Genomic DNA, 21,745 nt, shown 5'->3' with positions numbered 1-21,745 from the left:
AAGGTACAGCATAGAGAATACAGTCAATGGTATTATAATAGCGTTGTATGGTGATGGATTATAGCTACCCTTGTGGGGAGCACAGCAAATCTATAGAGTTGTCCAGTCACTGTGTTGAACACCTGAAACTAATAGAACACTGTGTATCAACTGTACTTAAATTAGAACAAAAAAAGAACAGACAGAACTTCTTGGATAAACTGATACTAGTTAATACTTTGAGGGCCACACATTCCCAAATTCTAGAGACAAGGGATTAAATAGTTCATACTTGTGAAAAGGTCCTCTGTGTTAATGGCCAAGCTAATATAAAACTGGTAATATGTCTCCTAGAGAAGGCTTTGTGATTTGAATGGAATGAGGAAAGTCCCCGATGACTTACTATCTTTCATATAAAAATACGGTAAGGGGCGCCTGGGTGGCTCAGTCAGCTAAGAGACTGATTCTTGTTTTCGGGCAGGTCATGATCTCAGTCGTGAAATCCAGTCCCGAGTTGCACTCAGAGGGTGTCTGCTTGAGATTCTCTCTTCCTCTGCCCCTCCCCCAATTCACACATACATTGTCTCTCTCAAAAAAATAAATGAATAAATAAATCTTTAAAAAAAAAAAAAAAAGGTAGTCTGTCTATCCTGCTATGGGACAATCTCTCTGAAACTGACCAATTCCTAGCCAAGGACCTGTACGCAGACTCCGGCGGATTATTTCACTCCTTTTATTCTAGAGTTTTAGAATCTCCTGGGTTTTATTTAAAATTTGAAGGGTTCTGTTTTACATATTTTATATAAACCACCGTGGGACAAAATAATCTGATCCTTTTATTTTTACTACCAGTCTGACTTACTTTGTCTAGGCTTAAGAAATACACATTGTCCCAGTTGGAGAAAGACAACTATGCCTCCTTAGAAGCCTGGATCTTCCTATCACGTTTATGGCATAAGCAAATAGCCTCAGCATGGCTTGGGGCTGCTGATTATGCCTCACTCACGGCCCACTGCTAGTTCTACTAAACTCAGGGCTCCTGAACAGTGGTATAGTTCTGTTGGTGTGTCTGTCCAGAAGATTCCAAATGTTCCAGGTCTTATCTAGCTAAAATATAAGCCTCATGATTTAAATGTGAACCTGCAAAGTCCACCTGATCTTCTCAACCATTTTTACAATCAAAATTGCACTGCAGTCACCAAGACCAACCATCTGGTAATTTAATCACCAAGTCAAATTCTTCCTACATTCTCTCCACATGGTTGCAGCCTGGTAAAACCTCAGCTCCATCTTGCTTTCTGCTTTAGCACACCCTCCCTATTTCTTCTTGGCCAGCCTGGAAATTTTATAATGCAAATTTTCAACCAATTTTTCCTTGTGCTAGAGTTTCTTCAAAGTCCACTCTAATTTGGAAATATTATTGCTTATGCCAGAAAAAAAGTAACCACAATTAAGCTCCAAAGTTCTGATCAACAATTTCAAAATGTGTGTGGGAGGGAGGTGGTTTTCCCCCACATCACCAAGTAACGATTCTCTGACACCAGCTGGGTGTCCTACAATTCAATTTAATTCTGACACGATCCACCCAGAGACAGCATCACATTCCATAGGTTAAGAGACCAGTCCCACCAGAAGTGCCCTTCACTTCAGATGGCAATCACAGTTCCAGGTTGTTACCTGTGCTTCTGACAAACCAGCTACAGACTGGAGGTTCTAATGACCCCCACCTTGGGTTACAGATTAAGGGCTCAGTCCTACAAGACTGCCCCCCTCACCCTACTTCAAATGTCAACCGCAAATCCAGGATATCACCGATGCTTCTGTCCAAATGGCTATAAATCAAAAGCTCCCATGACACCAGCCATGGGTTCGATTAATTTGCTAGAGCGATTCACAGAACTCAGAGAAACATTTTACTTATAGATTACCGACTTACTATAAAAGGACAAATAACTCAAGAACAGCCAGATGAAGAGATGCATAGGGACCAGTGTGGGTAAAAGGCATGGAGATTCCATGCCCTATCCAAGTGTGCCATCCTCCCATAACTCCATTTGTTCACCAGCCTGGAAGCTCTCTGAAGCCTCTCCCTTTTGGGTTTTTATGGAGGCTTCATTATATAGATTAACTTAATCAATGACCATTGGTGATCTATTCAATTTCAGTCCATCTCTGCTCCCTGGAAATTAGGGGGGTGGGAGCAACTGAAAGTTCTAACCCTCCAATCTTATGGTTGATTCTCCTGGCAACCAGCCTCCAACCTCAGGTGCTTTCCAGAAGTCACCTCGTTAACATATACCCAGTGGTGGTGGAAAAGGGGCTTGTTATGAATAAGAAGACACACATTTCACTTTATGACTCTGAAGCCATAAAGTTTCAGGAACTGTGGACAAAAGGCCAAATATTATGACAAAAAATGCTCCCACTGCTCTTACTGCTCAGGAAATTCCAAGGATTTGGGGAGCTAGCTATAAGCCAGGAACCTTGGATGAAGACTAAAGATATAAGAAATATATGTTTGGTCATTCACTGAGCAGGAAGCCCAACACGGGGCTCCATCCCCCGACCCATGAGATCATGACCTGAGTGGAAATCTCAAGTCGGATGCTTAACCGACTAAGTCACTCAGGCACCCCTGTATATATTCTAATACATATAATTACTTTATACATATAAGACGTAATCAAGTGTTATTTCTCTAAATATATGCTGCAATTCAAACTTTTCACAAACACAAAGAGGCTTTCTTTCAACCAAATTTGGTCAGGTTTCCAGTTTTTTGTTTTCATTTATATTTGTCTTCTAAGCATTGCATTTTTGACTGCTAGAAACAGCTATTCTTTCTTGGCCCTTAGGTATGTGTTCTGCCTCTTTCTTTTAGATAAAATTTATTTTTTTTTTAGAAAAAAATGCAAATGATGCTCTGTCAACTATATAGCATCAATTTCTCCCTTCTTTTTATTTTTGGGCTCATTTCAGGACTTCTTGCTTCTTCTTGGGTTGATCTAGGTAATGCAGAGGACATCACTGCTCCCGATCTGTTCTTGGGTCTGCAGACTCAAGTAGCTGTTTACAGAATGTGCTACTTTTTGTGGCTGCATTGTTCACTTGGTTTGCTCAAGGACTGGAGAAATGCTACATTGCTTTCCAAATCAGCCAGTCTTTTCTGCTTTATCAAGTCCTTCAAGGGGCGCCTGGGTGGCTCAGTCTTTGAGCGTCTGCCTTCGGCTCAGGTCATGGTCCCAGGGTCCTGGGATTGAGCCCCGCATCGGGCTCCCTGCTCAGCGGGGAGTCTGCTTCTCCCTCTCCCACTCCCCCTGCTTGTGTTCCCTCTCTCGCTGTGTCTCTCTCTGTCAAATAAATAAATAAAATCTTTAAAAAAAAGTCCTTCAACAAACATGGGACTATATAGCAAAATAGTGATTTATAATAGCTTTTCAATATGTGCTAGGAATGCTAGTGTAACAGGTGGTATAACCAGCCTGTTCCAAGCCTAACTGGACATCAGTTGCTTAAACAAAATACAATCTGCATGTGCGTCACAAACAAAAAAACATTATTGTATATGTGATGTCAAATTACAAAATGTCTGGCAAATGGGAGAAATTTTCTTTACTTCCATTACCGAAACCAATGACCACTATCATTTTTGTGTATAATTTCCAGATTTTTTTCATATGAATACTCCTTTAAAAAATTATAGAAATAATGTAACCAAATTTAGAAAAATAAAAACCCCTAGAATGCTAAAATGTGATTGCTGTAATTTTGGTATATTTTCCACTAATCTTTGATAATTGTATTTCCTTTACTTATTTTGAAGAATACTAGATATGGATACACACCCATTTTTAAACAAACATTTATTCACTTCAAAGAACACTCTTTCATGCTATTTATTTTCTGTACCTTCATTTTGTCACTTAAAATATCTTGCAAATGGGGGGCGCCTGGGTGGCTCAGTCAGTTGAGCGGCTGCCTTCGGCTCAGGTCATGATCCCAGGGTCCTGGGATCGAGCCCCACATCGGGCTCCCTGCTCAGCGGGAAGCCTGCTTCTCCCTCTGCCTGCCACTTCCCTTGCTTGTGCTCTCTCTCTCTCTCTGTCAAATAAATAAATAAAATATTAAAAAAAAAAAAATCTTGCAAATGGGGGCACGTGGGTGGCTCAGCTGGTTGAGCGGCTGACTCCTGGTTTCAGCTCAGATCATGATCTTGGGATCATGAGATCAAGCCTGGCGTCAGGCTCTGCACTCAGTGCTGAGTCTGCTTGTCCCTCTCCCTCTGCTCTGCCCCCCACTAGCTCACTCTCTCTCTCTCTAAAATAAATAAGTAAAATTTTTTTTTTAATATTTTATTAATTTGAGAGAGAATGAGAGAGAGAGAGAGCACGAGATGGGGGAGGGTCAGAGGGAGAAGCAGATTCCCTGCTGAGCAGGGAGCCTGATGCGGGACTCGATCCCGGGACTCCAGGATCATGACCTGAGCCGAAGGCAGTCACTTAACCAACTGAGCCACCCAGGCGCCCAATAAGTAAAATTTTTTAAAAAATATCTTGCAAATCTTTCCATATCAGGACATCTAGAGCTGGCCTTTTTGATTACATAGTATTCCAGTGGGTGAATGCAGCATAATTTAAATAGCCAGTCCTTGGGGTACCTGGATGGCACAGTTGATTAAGTGTCCAACTCTTGATTTCAGCTCAGGTTGTGATCTCAGGGTTGTGAGATGGAGCCCCACATCAGGCTCTGTGCTGGGTGCAGAGTCTGCTTGAGATTCTCTCTCCCTCTCCCTCTGCCCCTCCTGCTCGTGCCCCCCCAAATAAATTAATCTTTAAAAATAAATAAATCAATAGTCAGACCTTTACTGATGCATGATGTACACCTGTCATGTTTTTAATCTTTTGCTGTGATAAGAAAATACTGACTTCTAGTTTCTGGTCCAACATATAAGGAGCTTGAAAGTCATCAACGCCATCCTTACAAGAAAATTTGAACAGATTGAAAATCAACAACTCCTCTTAGATCCATCAGAAATTTGAGCTCACAGAGCTACCTGCTGACCCTCCAAATCGAGAGACAGTAAATACAGATAATCACAGTTTACTATAGCAGAAGCCTCAGAACAGAACCCTAAAGCTGGAGCCAGTCCCAGGTAAGAAAACATAAACTATAATGATGAATCACTGGAGGCTCCATGTGGACAAGCTAGAGTTCAGGACTCCAGGAGTGTGTGTATGTGTGTGTGTGTGTGTGTGTGTGTGTGTGTGTGCATGTGCTGGGGAGGGCCCAGTTCAATTTTACCCCTAGGAGTTCCACCATGTTTTCAAGAGAAATAGCCCTCCTGATTGTCAGTAGGGTAAGGAGAAAGTAAGCCTAAGGGGGTGGGAGGAGGGTCTCTCTAGCCTTTTACAAGGTGGGGAGGGAAATACTCAACTCCAGCCCCAGCCCCCTCTAGCCTTTCTGTTTCACCAATATTGGAGGGAAAGGAAAGAAATGAGAAGCACTTGTGAAGGTCACAGCTTATGGGCCCAGGCTCACTGAAGACTGAGACCTAATCGTAGGGCTATAGAATGTTTCTCCTCTACCCCACATTACCATATCACTAAGGGCCATTTACCACAGTTCCTTTCTCCCGGTACATCATGTCTAACTTTCAACCAAAAATTACAAGGCACACCAAAGCCAAAAAACAGAGTTTGAGGAGACAGAGCAAAGCATGAGAACCAAACTCAGACATGGAAGAGATGTGGAAATTACGAAACCAGGAATTTTAAAAGTCTATGATTAATATGCTAAGAGCTCTAGTGGAAAAGTGGGCAACATGTAAGAACAGATAAGTAACAATAAGCATAGAGTAGGAAGCTGTTAAAGAATCGACAGGAAATGCTAGAAACAAAGGCATTGTAACAGAGATGAAGAATGCCTTTGTTGGGCTTATTGGTAGATCAGACATGGCCAAAGAAAGAATAAGTGAGCCTGACTAGATGTTAACCTAAGCTTCCAAAACTGAAATGCAAAGAGAAAAAAAAAAAAAGAATGAAAAAGAACGGAATATCCAAGAATTGTGGGGAAATTACAAAAGATGTAACATCCGCATAATGGGAATAACAGAAGAGGGGAAAAAACAGAAAAAGGAACAGAAGGAATATTTAATAGCTGAGAATTTTCCTATATTAATGACACAAACCACAGATTCAAGAAGCTTAGAGAATACCATGCATGATAAATGTCAATAAATGTATACCTAAGCATATCCTACCCAAACTGTAGAAAATCGAAGACAAAGAAAAAGTCTTGAATGAAGCCAGAGGGGAGAAAACACCCTACCTACAGAGGAGCAACAGTAAGAATGACATTGGATTTCCCTTCAAAAACCAAGCAAACAAGAAGAGAGAAGAGTGAAGAGTGAAATATTTAAAGTATTGAGAGAAAAAACCACCAACACAGAATTTTATATCCATCCAATTATCCTACCAAAGTGAAGGGGAAATAAAGACATTCTCAGACAAAAATCGAGGGGATTTGCTGCCAGTAGAGTGACTTGCAAGAAATGTTGGAAGAAGTGCTTCAGAAAAAAGGAAAATAATACAGGTCAGAAACTTGGACTGACACAAAGAAAGGAAGAGCAGTAGAGAAGAAATAAATGAAGGTCAAATAAAATATTTTATTTTTTATTCTTAATGGATCTAACAGAGAAGTTTGTTCAAAATAGCAATAGCAACAATGTTAGCAATAACAACACTTAATAAGCTTACAGATAAGTGATATAAATGACAGCAATATCATAAGGAACAGAAGGGAGGAACTGGGAATATTCTGTTATAAGGTATGTGCACTCTCCATGAAGTGATAGAGTGTTACTTGAAAGTGGATATGGACTAGTGTAAAAGTGTATTTGCCCACTCTAGGGCAACCACTAAAAAAAGAAGTATAATTGATACGCAAAGAGAGGAAAGAAAACAGACTCACACAAAATGTTCAGTTAAAACCAGAGAATACAGCACTCCCATGTTCACTGCAGCATTATTTACAATAGCCAAGATATGGAAACAACCTAAGTGTCCATCAATGGATGAATAAAGAAAATGAGACAGACAGACAGACACACACACACACACACACACACACACACACACACAGGAGTATTATTCAGCCATAAAAAAGAATGAAATTGGGGCACCTGGGTGGCTCAGTCGTTAAGCGTCTGCCTTCAGTTCAGGTCATGATCCTGGGGTCCTGGGATCGAGCCCAGTGTCAGGCTCCCTGCTCAGCGGGGAGTCTGTTTCTTCCTCTGCCCCTCCTCCCATGCTCTCTCAAATAAATAAATAAAATCTTTAAGGAAAAAAAAAGAATGAAATCTTGCCATTTTGTGACAACATCATGGATGGACCTTGAGGGCATAAGTGAAACAAGTTAGACAGAAAAAGATAAATACCATATGATCTCAGTTATATGTGGAATCTTAAAAAAAAAAAAAAAAAACAAGCCCATAAATACAGAGAATAGATTGGTGATTGTTGGGAGGTCAGGGGGTGGAGGGGCTGGACAAAATGGGTGAAGGGTGTCAAAAGGTATAAACTTCAGTTATAAAATAAATAAGTCATGGGGACACAGTTTACAGCATGAAGATTATAGCTAATAATACTATATTGGATATTTGAATGTTGCTAAGAGAATCAATCTTTTTTTTTTTTAAAGATTTTATTTATTTGATGGGAGAGAGACACAGCGAGAGAGGGAACACAAGCAGGGGGAGTGGGAGAGGGAGAAGCAGGCTTCCCGCGGAGCAGGGAGCCCGATGTGGGGCTCGATCCCAGGACCCTGGGACCATGACCCGAGCTGAAGGCAGACGCTTAAGGACAACCGAGCCACCCAGGCACCCTTAAGAGAGTAAATCTTAAAAGTTCTCATCACAGGAAAAAAATTAACTATGTATAGTGATGGATGTTGGCTGGATTCATTGTGGTGATCATCTCACAATATATACAAATAGCGAATCATGTTGCACACCTGAGAATAATATAGTATGTCAATTATGCCTCATTCCAAAAAAAGAAAAAAGAAAAGAAAAAGAGAAAGGGTGGAAGGCGAAAACCAAAAACCAAAGAATGAGGACTGTGAATGGAAAATAGGAAAAAATATGGCAACTATTAATCCAACTAGATCAGTAAATATCAATGGTTTAAATACACCAAGTACACGAACCATGAGAGACTATGGACTCTGAGAAACAAACTGAGGGTTCTAGAGCGGAGGGGGGTGGGGGTATGGGTTAGCCTGGTGATGGGTATTAAAGAGGGCACATACTGCATGGAGCACTGGGTGTTATACGCAAACAATGAATCATGGAACACTACATCAAAAACTAATGATATAATGTATGGTGATTAACATAATAAAATAAAATCTATAAATAAATAAATAAATAAATAATAAACACACCAAGTAAAATAAACTGTCAGAGTGGATTAAAAAAAACAAGACCCAACTATTTGTTGTCTATAAGTAACCCACTTTTTTTTTTTTTTAAAGTAGCTTCCACACCCAGCATGGAGCCCAATGCAAGGCTTGGACTCACGACCCTGAGATCAAGACCTGAGCCAAGATCAAGAGTCGGATCAAGGCAGTTGCTTAACCAACTGAGCTACCCAAGTGCCCCAAGAAACCCACTCTAAATAGAAAGACACAGATAAATTAAAAGTAAAAGGACCATGGGGTGGGAGGGATGGGGTGACTGGGTGATGGACACTGGGGAGGGTATGTGTTCTGGTAAGCACTGTGAATTGTGCAAGACTGTTGAATCTCAGATCTGTACCTCTGAAACAAATAATGCAATATATGTTAAGAAAGAAAAAAAGAAGAAGAAGAATGTAGCAGGAGGGGAAGAATGAAGGGGGGGAAATCGGAGGGGGAGAAGAACCATGAGAGACAATGGACTCTGAAAAACAAACTGACGGTTCTAGAGGGGAGGGGGTTGGGAGGATGGGTTAGCCTGGTGATGGGTATTGAGGAGGGCACGTTCTGCATGGAGCACTGGGTGTTATGCACAAACAATGAATCATGGAACACTATATCTAAAATTAATGATGTAATGTATGGGGATTAACATAACAATAAAAAAATTAAAAAAAAAAAAAGTAAAAGGACCATAAAAAATGTACTGTGCTGACACTAACGTAAGGAAAGCTGGAGCAACTATATTAATTTCAGACAAAAATACTTCAGTGAGGGGCACCTGGGTGGCTCAGTCAGTTAAGCATCTGCCTTCGGCTCAGGTCATGATCCCAGGGTCCTAGGATCGAGCCTGGCGTCAGGCTCCCTGCTCAGCCGGTAGCCTGCTTCTCCCTCTCCCTCTGCTGCTCCCACTGCTTGTGCTCTCCTGCTCTGTCTGTCAAATAAATAAAATCTTTAAGAAAAAAAATAGTAATACTTCAATGAATATCATTCCACACACATAACTTTTTTTTTCTTATTTAGAAGACAGATGATCTCTTTTTCTCCAGACTTTTCTGTTTGTTTTCTTCTTTTACTGAAGTATAAAATATACACAGTAATGTTGGTAAAATGCATTAAAGACTATAGCTTGATGAATTTTTTTTGCTTGAAACATTGGTCTCTTCTCTTTAAGTTTTTATTTAAATTCCAGTTAGCTAACATATAGTGTTATATTAGTTTCAGGTGTACAATACAGTGATTCAGCAATTCTATACAACACCCAGTGCTCATGCCCTCCTTAATCCCCATCACCATGTCACCCACCCCCCACACCCCTCCCTTCTGGTACCCATCAGTGTGTTCTCTATAGTTAAGAGTCTGTTTCTCGGTTTGCCTTTTTCCCTTTGCTCGTTTGTTTTGTTTCTTAAATTCCACATATGAGTGAAATCTTATGGTATTTGTCTTTCTCTGACTGATTTATTCCACTTAGCCTAATACTCTCTAGTTCCATCCATGTCGTCGTAAATGGCAAGATTTCGTGCTTGATGAATTTTTACATACATACATATATTTTCTACAGTTTTAACAATGTTAATTTTGTTAATAATGTGAACAATTTAGCAGTTATCCTGTTAAGCACTGTTCTAAGAACTACACGTGTATTAATTCCTTTAATCCTCATAATAAACCTGTAAGTTATGTACTATTATCATCCCATTTTAGAGATAAGGAAACTAGGGCACAGAGTAAGCATTTCGCCAAGGTCATATGGTTTGTAAACTCGGAGCCACAATTCAGATCCATGCCGTCACGTCCCCGCATCTGAGTGCTTAATATTCCTGTAACTGCATGTAAAGATAATCATGGAAGTGGCTTAGCACGGTATTGGACACACACTAGTAAGTGCTCAATAGCATCATCGTTTTTACTCTTATTATTACGATTTCATTGAATCTGGAGTGCCATCAGTTACAAGACACATCATTCTAAATGATACTAACAAAGAAAACACTGTCAATCATAATACATAGTGTTGTAAGACACATTCCAATTTCAAAGATCTTAAGATGTTAAAAAATGTACTTTGTAGAATGAATGAAATTCAGTATTATTGTATATAGTTTTGTAGTCAGTGCTGTTTAATAGCTCCAAATACCATATATGTAACAAGGGCCCCCCCCCCAGTTATATATTCAGTCCTGACCACTCCTTTGAACCATAAACCTGCATCTCCAACTGCCTACTTAATGTCTCCATGTGGATACCTCAAAAATCACACGTCTCAAACGGAGTTCTCAATAGCCTTTCCCATATTGGCATACAGCAACTCTATTCTTCCAACTTTTCAGGCCCAAAACCTTGGTGTCAACAAATTCTGAGGTCTCTACTTTCCTTCTTTCTTTTTTTAATGTTTTATTTTTATTTATTTGTCAGAGAGAGAGAAAGCACAAGCAGGGGGAGCAGCAGGCAGAGGGAGAAGCAGGCCTCCCGCTGAGCAGGGAGCCCGATGCAGGACTGGATCCCAGGACCCTGGGATCCTGACCTGAGCCCAAGGCAGACGCTTAACCGACTGAGCCACCCAGGCGCCCCTGAGGTCTCTACCTTCTATATAAATCCAGAATTCAGCCACTTCTCCCCACCCACACTGCCAATACAACTATTCCACAGCATCCTGTGGCACAGACTGCTAGCTGCTCACCTACTCCATGCTTTCCTCTTCTTCCTGGGCACACATTTCCCAGCTTCCCTTGCAGTTAGGTGTGGCCACATGGAATGCGAGAACAAATTTCAAGTACCATTTCCAGCCTGTCCGTGTAAACCTCGCAAGTATACTAATGTATGCTTTTCTCCCCTTGCAGCTTGCTATAACAGAAATGGCTCCAAACCTTACTCCTAAGGATGACCTTGGTGGCCACGTGTTGAAGAAAAGCAAAGCCTCAGTCAGCCTGGGTTTCTGAATGACAGCATGGAGGGTGGTCCCAATGACCGGTTCACCCACCAGTTATGATACGATGAGCAATAAAGAAATTTTTGTTGTTTGAACCAGTGGACAAGGAGGAAAATGATATTGGAGGATAAAAAGATGGAGAGTCTTGTCTTGTTAAACAGCAAATGTTACCTGTAATAAAAGGAAGTCGCACTAAGTGCCTCCTGAGCCCACAGCTTTCAGAAAGGAGGGTGGAAAGCGATGTTAGTAGTGTGTATTGATGGTTACTTGCTATAGTTAGCAAGGTGTTACAAGAAAGACAAAAGCTCAGGTAAGAATGGGCTGGTTAAGTTGCAGAAATCAAATAAGAAATTTGGGGATGCAAGATTAGAAAAGCTGACTGCTGGAGAGCCTGGGTAGCTCTTGAGCCCCCGACACTTGATTTCCGCTCAGGTCGTGATCTCAGGGTCGTGAGATGGAGCCCCACGTCCAACTCCCCGCTGGGCATGGAGTCTACTTTAGATTCTTGCTCTCCCTCTGCTCTCTCTATCTCAGTATCTTTCAAAAAAAGAAAAGGGACGCCTGGGTGGCTCAGCGGTTAAGTGTCTGCCTTAGGCTCAGGTCATGATCCCAGGGTCCTGGGATCGAGCCCCACATTGGGCTCCCTGCTCCGCGGGAAGCCTGCTTCTCCCTCTCCCACTCCCCCTGCTGTGTTCCCTCTCTCGCTTTGTCTCTCTCTGTCAAATAAATAAATAAAATCTTTAAAAAAGAAAAGAAAGAAAGAAAGAAAAACTGACTGCTTCTGTATCCCAAATAATAAGACTGAAAAGGGCTTTGTGTAACAAAGGTGTAGGGGAACAGCTCCCTCAGGACGTCCAGTGACCCTGCCTATCTCCACGTAGGCCACACAAACAAGGGATCTGCAGTCTGATCCAACTCATGGCAGAATCCTCTGTGATTCCTCCTGGAACATAGGGAGTTAAGGACAAGGAGCTGCTACAATGTTGCTTCTCGCCCCTATCTTATGGGAGACCGCCACAAGGCCGTTTCTTATCCATCTCCCTGGTTTGGGGGAGGGCAACCCTTTCTAGCTTCCTCGCTAGGATCCAGCTGCCAGCTTCCGTGGCTTTCGATAAAACTGCTTAGCTGTAGTTTAGAACTGGCTTTTTCCATAGCCAGTGACTGACCACTCCGGTGGTCTGTCATTTCGTTCCTCATGTTCAGTGTTACCCTGTGGGACCGCCTGAGCAGTGGACACAAAGGCTTCTAAGACTCCTTAGTTAAACAGGGGGACTCTGCCCTAAAGCGAAAATCAGACTGAAGGTGGTGGTGCCCTTCTCATCTAAGCCTGCTGTTTGAGATGAGATCGAGGGAGCCCCCATTAGTTTCAAAAGGGAGCAGCGCAGAAACAAGGAGACAAATACGTCAAGTAGATGCCACCATCACCTCTAGGAAGAGAACGTGGGCAAGGTCTAAAACAAAAAGATCAGAGGACTACTGAGGTTTTGAGGGAACTGAATCACCGAAGAAATCAAGACCTGGCCTGGTTTAAAACAACCCTTGGGCAGGAAACCATCTGGGAAAGCAGAGGGAGTTTCCAGTCCCCATCATTATCTCTCTCACATCCTTTCCTTCTCTCCCCGCCTCACGCTCTCCATACCAACCAGCATCCTTATCATTCCGTGAACAGATAAAGCACATTCCCACCTCAGATGCTTGGCCTTGCTGGTTCCTTCCTATCCCTGAAAAAAGTTTTTTCAGATATCTACAAGGTAGTTCATATTTGCAGATTTCAGGTATTTACAAGGGACATCACTAGATCCCAGCGCTAGGTACACCGGGATAACTGAAAGACACTGTAGCTTTCTCCCTGCAGCTCCCACTCCCACAGGCACCAGGTCCACTGTTGGCTGCATGAAACAAAAGCTAGACATAACCTAACTGCCCCGCCACCTCCTCATGCAAGGACCTCAGAGCCCCCATAAAATGCACCTAATTATCTCCAGGAGTCACTAGGGGTTGTCACATGGGCTCGGGAACAAGTCCCATCCACTAGTCTCCATGAGACTCTACTCTCGGCTGGATACCAGACACTGCAGCCACTCTGAAGACTCCCTGAGGGTACTGGTACCTCCAGCTTGATGACAGTAGCTCTACCTTGGTGGCCCCTTAGGGAGTAGGGTGCAGAAAGTGCCTGCTGCTTTGTGGTGTGGTGAGGGTGAACAGCTCTCTCACCCGGGTTATCTTCTGCTAAAGGAGCCCGGAGCAGAGCCAGATGGGACATGTAGGATAAGGCAGCCATATTGCGTCCTGTAGTAAGAGCATTGGCACTCTCCTAGGTCGCTTGTCTTCGAGGTATTCTGAAACACAATTTCCAATGTGTGGGGGCAGGGTTTCCCACACTAACGAACAATTCTCACACACCAACAGGGTGCCTGAGAATTCAAACTCAATTCTGACACTATCTACCTGGAAAGATATCAGATTCTACAGGTTAAGGATTCAGTCCTACAAGACTGCCACCCCCCGCCCCAACACACACACATCCCTGACCTCAGACACCAGTCACAAAAGCAGGTTGTTACTTATGCTTCTGACCAACTGGCTATAGATAGATAGGAGGTTCAATGACCCCCTCCTTGGTGACTCAATTCCAACACCAGCTGCAAGTCTACGTTGACCTGTCTTCTGACTGGCTAGGTTCCAACGACCTACTCCTTGGGTTCAATTCATTTGCTGGAGCGGCTCACAGAACTCAGAGAAACGTTTTACTTACTAGATGATTGGTTTATTATAAAAAGATATAATTCAGGAACAGCCAGATGGAAGAGATGCATAGGGAGAGGTCTGGGGAAAGGATGAGAAGCTTCCATGCCCTCTCCAGGCGTGCCACTCTGCCCACATCTCCATGTGCTCACCAACCCAGAGGGTCTCTGAACCCTGTCCTTTTAGTTTAAATCAATGGTCAATGGTGATTGATTCAATACCCCCCCCCCCACCCATCAGAGGGGTGGGTCTGAAATTTCCAATCTTCTAATCACAAGATTGGTTCCCAAGACAACCAGCCCCCTTCCTTAGGTACAGTCCAAGTCCCTCATGAACATAACAAAAGACACCTTTAAGGCTCTCAACGAGGAGGAAATTCCAAAGGTTTTAGGACTTCTAAGACCAAATATATTTCTTATTTTTTTTTTTTTTTAAAGATTTTATTTATTTATTTGACAGAGAGAGACACAGCGCGAGAGAGAATACAAGCAGGGGGAGTGGGAGAGGGAGAAGCAGGCTCCCGGCTGAGCAGGGAGCCAGACGTGGGGCTCGATCCCAGGACCCTGGGATCATGACCTGAGCCGAAGGCAGACGCTTAACGACTGAGCCACCCAGGTGCCCCCCAAATATATTTCTTATTATAAACCACAATATCACAGTCCACTCTGGTCTTCGAACACGGATCCCTAATAGCAAAACAATCATAAAAGTCAAAAAGATATCTCATTCAGTCATTAATAACTATCCAGTCCAGCATCATATGGAGGAGGAGCAGTCCTCCGGGATCCCAGCGGGTTGGCCACTCAGGTTTGCAGGCTTCCACTGGATCCTGTCAGGTTCCAAAAACAAGAGTGGTCTCGGCAATATTCGGCTTCACCCGCTCAGTCATCTGGTATACTCAAGCTGAGAAGTAACAGCATCTCCCGCTCTGAGCGTCTTTGGAGAGGTCAATGTAATACTGGATTTCCCTCATTATATAACACACGCATTCATTCCCTTACCTCTCGGCTACTATTTTTCTTTCCCTCCATTTATATCCAAACCGTCCCACCTCTGGAAGGGACATTAGGTCTGGCCACTGTGCTGGCGTAGATTGCAGGCAGCAAAACTAGTCTAGCAAGTCCCTCCCCCTCAGTCCAGGTCTAGTCAGATAAGGTAAGGTTACCCACGTGCAGAACTAGTGGGCTATCTTTACCACCAGACCATACAGCTGAATTCGCTGTTAGCCCCAATTTCGCCAGAAGGGGTGAAGGCCCATCCTGCCCCATCAGGCCCTTAGGAATTCTGACACAAAGGTTAAAAATACACAGTTGCAGTTTCTTGCTTAGGAATCCAGCCCTTGTAGTCCTGGGTCCTGTGACCCCCGCATCAAGTTAAAAAAAAAAAAAAAGTTGAGGCAACGTGGAAAAGAAAGATTACTAGCACCTTCCATACCCCCTCTTCCCCAGATCCAACAGAAAAAACAGAGGACTCTATCCAGTGGGGACACTCCTGTCGCGCTGAGTGTGAGCACACACTCGTGAAGGCCTGTAAGCCAGCCCCCTTCATGTGTTTCTCTCCCCCTTGCCCACCCCGACCCCCCATCTTCCGACAACCACTGTTGAGTCACCCCATCCGTTCTCTGACAAACTAGCACTCTGAGGAGGATAGCCCTGCCCAGTGTTGGACGTTATCAGCTATATAAAGTATATTCCTCGGTCTGAAGAAATGCCGACGGGCTGTCCAAAGTAGCACCGTGTCCTCGGTTCTCGTTCTTTCCCAGCACTGGGGCATCTGCCCCTCCCACCAGGTATGCAAAGCCAGCCTAGAGTCAGTGACTCCTGCTGTCAGGACGCGCTGTAGCCCCCCGGGGGCTGCCAGCATCAGTCTCACTTGCCCCCTCCAGGGAATCTGCCACATAGCCATCTGTAGTCTGTCTCCTTTGCTACCAGAACAAGTCTTACTAACATTTTGTGCCTCACAAGGTGCCAGAGGCACAGGTCTGGAACCAGCCCATCTCTGCACTGCTGCAGACCCCCGGTCCACTCATCTCATGGACCCAGGCGGCCACCTCAAGGGCGCACAGAGGGAGATCCGCTGGTTTGTTCCAACCACCTTCCGAACCTGGAAGGGAGTTCTTCTGATGGGCACTGATACGCCCTACCTTAATGCACCCCTCAAATTTCCACAGGGCCATGCCCTGCGTGGGCATCCCTTTAATAGGCCACATTTCTGCTGCACTCCTGCCTGACCAGAAGCCCAGGCCACTGGCCACTGCCCATTAGTCAGTAAAAAGTCAAACATACAGGCTTTTTATCACGGTTCAATTCTTCCATCACTGCTAGCAAAACAGCATGCAATTCAGACCACTGAGCTGATGGGTTTTTACCTTTTTCAGTCAGAATGGAGGCTTTCCAAGCAAGATGTTTTCCATTCTACCCACCCCCACCCCCGTGGAACTTCTGTCCACAAATCAAGCAGCCCTTTGTCCGTCAGTCGAGAGCTGTTTATAGGGCACTGACTAAGTGACCAGAGAATCCAGCAAGCTCCTCACACGGTTCCAGGGTCAGTCCTAGGGGAAAGGGGGCTCCCTGCTCCTGAGGAAACTCCTCCTCGCATTCCCCAGGCACTGCCGTCCCTATTAAGGTGTTTCTCCAACAACATCCTACACATTACAGGTATTTCAGGTTTCAAGATCATGTATGTCCCTCAGCTTCAATTAATATCCCATAGCAAGGTAGTAAATGCCCTTCAAAATTCTCTTCCCCAAAGTCCCAGTAGCGGTCACTGGGAGGCGCTCAGAGGCTCTTGCCATAAGCCGCAGTCTACACTCTACATAGTGTACTCTACTCTACATTGGGGAGAATTGGGCTTACCAGCATTCCAGCTTCCACCCTCCACTGGGTGGGCTCAGGGGTCTTACTGGTTCCCATTTAGCACGTCCACTAATATTTATTGCTCGTAGGGCAAGTGTACGTGCCTTTTGTTACGATACTAGGTAGGGGAAGTATTCCCGTCAGATACAATGTCCACCCCTTGTCAATCCCTAGTATTTTGCCTTTTAGCCATCAGGTAAAAGAAACGCAACCCCTTCCCATAAAGTCTATTCAAACATACAAATTCTCCTACAGACTTTTACCACGATGCCATCAACTCACATTCTTAGCTGTAGCCTCCGTTAGGACTTCATCAACAGGTTATATAGGGTAAGGGAAGTGTTCCTCAGCCACATTTAATATCCATCCCCATAAAACATTCAGGTAAAGTTAACATGATTCCTTTAGAGAGTTATCAGCTTCAACATTCCAACTTTCATAATCCTATCAACCCTATGTTTTTACATTCTGTCAATTTAATTGTGGCAGGAGTCAGGGCTTCCCTTGGTACCATAGTTTATGGGACTCCCAGATCAAGGAGTCCGGGAAACTTCTCTTCTCTGACCATTTCACCCACTCTTGTGCTATAAAGGCTTTGGGTTCCCAGTGAGGGGGTCAAGCCAAGGGACCCTGACCCTTTTGTCAATCTTTATCTTGATTAATCTGCCTAACTGCTCACCCACACAGTTGCTGGTCAGGTACTTCATTGTAATTTTTGCCTTCCGGGTTGTAAAATTTCTCCAAACGGGTAAATAAAACAGGATTGTTTGGGGCCCTTTAATGCTGGAGGAGCAACAGGGGTCCATTTGGCCCAACCACCCTTAGGTAGTACTGTATTGAAGCCTTCGTCTTAACCTCATCAACGTCTGTTTTATTCATCCTATTTCTTAAAAAAAAAAAAAAATTATGCAACTTATATATACTAAACAAACAAAAAACAGTTCACCTATTTCTCACTAATCATCTAAAAATTTCCACCCGGCTCGGACGAGTCCTCTTTCTGTTTCCTCTTTGCTTCGCTCCTATCGATATTCACTTTATTCACCATTTCTTAATAACTTCAAAAATTTCCACCTAGTTCCGGAAGCGTCCCTTGACTTTCCCCATTGGCTTGTTAATTAACCTAAGGTTTCCATTAGCATCTGTAAGACCCCTGAAGAGAAGCTGAGACAGCAAATTCGATGAGGATTCCCGAGCTGTTTTTTGGTTTTGCAACAACGAGGTTACATGGGGCGCCCCTGAGAAAGGGACCCCCTCAACCACAGCATTTACCATGACCTGGGTAATGGGCACACTGAGCGGGTTAATATTTCGGTCGTCATAAAGCCAGTCCCAGATGCCTTGCATAGGAAGCGTATCAGCTGCTTCATCGGGGTGTTTTCACTAGGCATTCATGGGGGTTAAGGACAGTCCCCTTTCTAAGGATTAACAAGGCTTAGGGTGGCTTTTATGCAGTCCACCAGACTGGTTGTTCCCTCGGGAAATGTCTGGATCACATAACAGCCACCTGCGATTGTTCCATAGTGATCTGTGGGTCAGGCACCGACCCAAACACGCTCCTCCACCCAGGGGCATTCAGACCAGAGACACCGCCCCCAATCAGCTACTCCCCCAAACCCGTTCAGTGAGGCTTCCTCAGGAAGCTGAGGATACTTCTAGACAAAATGAAAACAACTCTTGCACACTATAGGCCCCTAGTTACAAAAGTTTCTTCGCTTCGCCCTTCCCCCACAGTGACTTTTACCTTGGGGGGCGGCTTTGAGGCTAATGGTCAGAGCTCAGACTCACTGAACTCGGAGTTTGGACTAGCATCAAAGTCCAACTGAGCGTTCCCTTTTAGTTTAGCTATTACAGTTAATGATGACCAAGGGATTGAATATTTTGCCTTTTTATCATTAGTATGTACTTCCTTATTCCAACTGCCCAGGAGTTGGGTCCATGTTTAGTTAACTGAAGGCAGCAGTTGCTGCTCCATTCCTTGCGTGACCACATGGACACCCAGGAATCAAGAGGTTCATCCCCACCCGACGTCCCTTCATCCTTTCTCTTCCCAAACCACACGTTTCTGTGAGCCAGGGACGGTCTAGCAAATCCCAATTCACTGACCACCAACTCTTTTGGGTTCCTGGACCCAAATCCAAAGTTGGGGGAAGGGCCTCCCACACAATACCAAGCAATTCCTGACACCAGCAGTGAGTCCAAGAATTCAACTCAATTCCGATACCACCTACCCGGAGACAGCATCAGACTGCCCAGGTTAAGAGTTCAGTCCGACAAGACTGTTCCCCTACCCCCGGCCACCCTACATCAACTTCAAATGCCAGTCACAAGCCCAGGCTGTTAACCGTGCTTCTGACTGACCAGCTATAGATTGGAGGGTCCAATGACCATCTCCTTGGGTTCGATTAATTTGCTAGAGCAGCTCACACAACTCGGAGAAACATCTTACTTACTAGGGCACCGGTTTATTATAAAAGGATATAACCCAGAAACAGCTAGATGGAAGAGGTGCACAGGGCAAGGTCTGGGGAAAGGATGAGGTGCTTCCATGCCCTCTCCAGGCCCGCCACTGTGCCTGAAACTCCACGTGTTCGACAACCTGGAAGCTCTGTGAACCCCGTCCTTTGGGGTTTTATGGAGGCTTCATTACATAGTCATGATCGATTTAATCATTGGCCATTGGTGATTGATTCAACCTCCAGCCCCCTCTCCCCGCCGGGGAGGTCAGGGGGTGGGACCGAAAGTTCCAACCCTCTATTCATACTTGGTTCCCCTGGCAACCAGCCCCCAGCCTTAGGTGCAGCCCAAATGTCACTCATTAACATAACAAAAGACACCTTTGTTGCTCTCATCACTTAGGAAATTCCAAGGGTTTTAGGAGCTCTATGCCAGAAATGAAAGGGAGGCCAAATTTATATTTCTTATTACCTATCACAGTATCACAGCCTGTAAATTGCAACTACCTTTTGGAGGACATATTTTTAACATCTAATGCAAGTTGTAAATATGCGTTCTCTCTGACCCAGCATTTCTTCTACTCTGTCTCGACTCTAGAGAAATACCCCTCAACAGGTACAAAGATGCAGGGACATGAACATTAATCACAGAATGTGGGTAAGAGCGAACATAGGGCAACAGGGAAATAAACAATGGCATATGCACTCCTAATAAGGAATATTAGGCAGCAGGTGAAAAGAATGAGATGGGGGGGCGCCTGGGTGGCTCAGACGGTTAAGCGTCTGACTTCGGCTCAGGTCATGATCTCAGGATCCTGGGATCCAGCCCTGCGTCCGGCTCTCTGCTCAGCGGGGAGTCTGCTTCTCCCTCTGCCCCCTCCCCAACTCTCTCTCTCAAATAAATAAATAAAAATCTTTTTTAAAAAAGGAAACGAATGAGGTGGGTCTATGCGTCATCATATGGAATGAACGACATCCAAGACAAACTGCTTAGTGAATAAAGCAAATTGCAAAAAGATACGTATACTTCGCAAAAAAAAACCAAACTTTTAAACCTACGCATAACGCCACAAATGTTTTAATCAGCATATATATGTAGAAAAGCACATGTAAATGATAACCGGTAACACTGGCTGCCTCTGGGTAGGAGGGAAGACAAGGGAATCAGAACTGGGGCCGGTGACTGAGAGGACTTCAGCTTTTTTTCTTCGTAACTGTCCTTCAAGGACAATTAACCCTTCCGTAATTAGAAATTAATGTTTTATAAAGGGCATCTGGCTGTGTAGCGAAATTGTCGAGCCGCCCCCACCTTCTTTATCACTTTAGTGCACACTGGCGCAACTTCCAATTGGTAGCGCCTGCATTACTTCGCCCAAGGACTTTCTCTTGCCACCGGAACCTGCTCAGCTGCTCAAGTTGCCTTTGCTGCCCATGTGGCAGCCCAGAAATGCTGGGGAATGAGCCCCCTGATCGCAGCCCTCAACCAAGGACTGACTGATGGGAGTGCGAGTACCTCTCATCAGGGACGAGCCAGGAGGTAGAAAGCGCCTTGGTTATTTGAACAGACAGGATTTACTATTTAAAAAACAAAACAAACAACCAAAAAAACCCGTAAACTAGGCATAAAGTTGTAAAGGAGCTAACTCCAGTGGTGAAAAGAGAACTCTAAGGTATCGTAAAGAAAGTAACCGGAGGAAGCGGCTACCAGCCCCAGGGCTGGGGTACAAAGGAGAGAGAAGGGAATGGTTACAACTTAGAAGCTTGGAGGAAGGGCTCCATGGAACTGGGACCCAGACCCCCGAGGAGGGGGTGCTACTCACCTCATGCTGGTGTTGCTGATGGGGGTGGGATGAGTCTGGTTCTGTGAATCCTGGAGAGCTGCAAACCGGATTCAGCTGTAGACAACGAAAGGCGCTGCTGGGGCGGCGGTGAAGAAATGTTCTAGGGGAATGCTGACAGCAGCAGGAAGCTGACAGGAGGGAACAAGGAAGAACAGAAAGGAGTTTAAGTTGCTACGTCCTCCTCCCGCCTTGCAGTCTCCCTCTATCGCCCCCTAGAGGCAGAGTCTAGCAGGAAGCAGCCGGTCGAGCTGGAATGCGGATGGTCGCATCCCATCCCCCCGAATCAAAGGGTAGAGCATAGAAGGGTGAGTTTGAAGCTGAATAACTTAATAACATGCGGGAAAATAGAGAATAGTTTAATGAGTCTCAGTTCATCTGTCACTTAGCTTTAAGAGTTATTACTACTTTGGCTTTCTTGCTTCATTTATTTCCCTCCGTACTTTTCCCCCCCGGAGTATTTTAAAGCAAATGACATAATTTCACCCA

The 21,745-nt window shown here is 44.3% G+C and overlaps 1 protein-coding gene across 1 annotated transcript in view; it reads right to left on the bottom strand.

Annotated features, from left to right (window-relative positions):
* The window catches only part of USP9X (ubiquitin specific peptidase 9 X-linked), a 165,227-nt gene extending 143,850 nt beyond the window's left edge, over positions 1-21,377 (bottom strand). The window contains exon 1 of the mRNA XM_032426561.1: positions 21,239-21,377. The gene's annotated coding sequence lies outside the window, so the exon portion shown is untranslated. The remainder of the gene's footprint in view (positions 1-21,238) is intronic.
* Positions 21,378-21,745: the final 368 nt, after the last annotated feature.

Source organism: Phoca vitulina, unplaced genomic scaffold (genome assembly GCF_004348235.1).
Source record: "Phoca vitulina isolate PV1807 unplaced genomic scaffold, GSC_HSeal_1.0 scaffold35, whole genome shotgun sequence".
NCBI lineage: Eukaryota > Metazoa > Chordata > Mammalia > Carnivora > Phocidae > Phoca > Phoca vitulina.
This window is presented reverse-complemented; position numbering and strand designations above follow the sequence as displayed.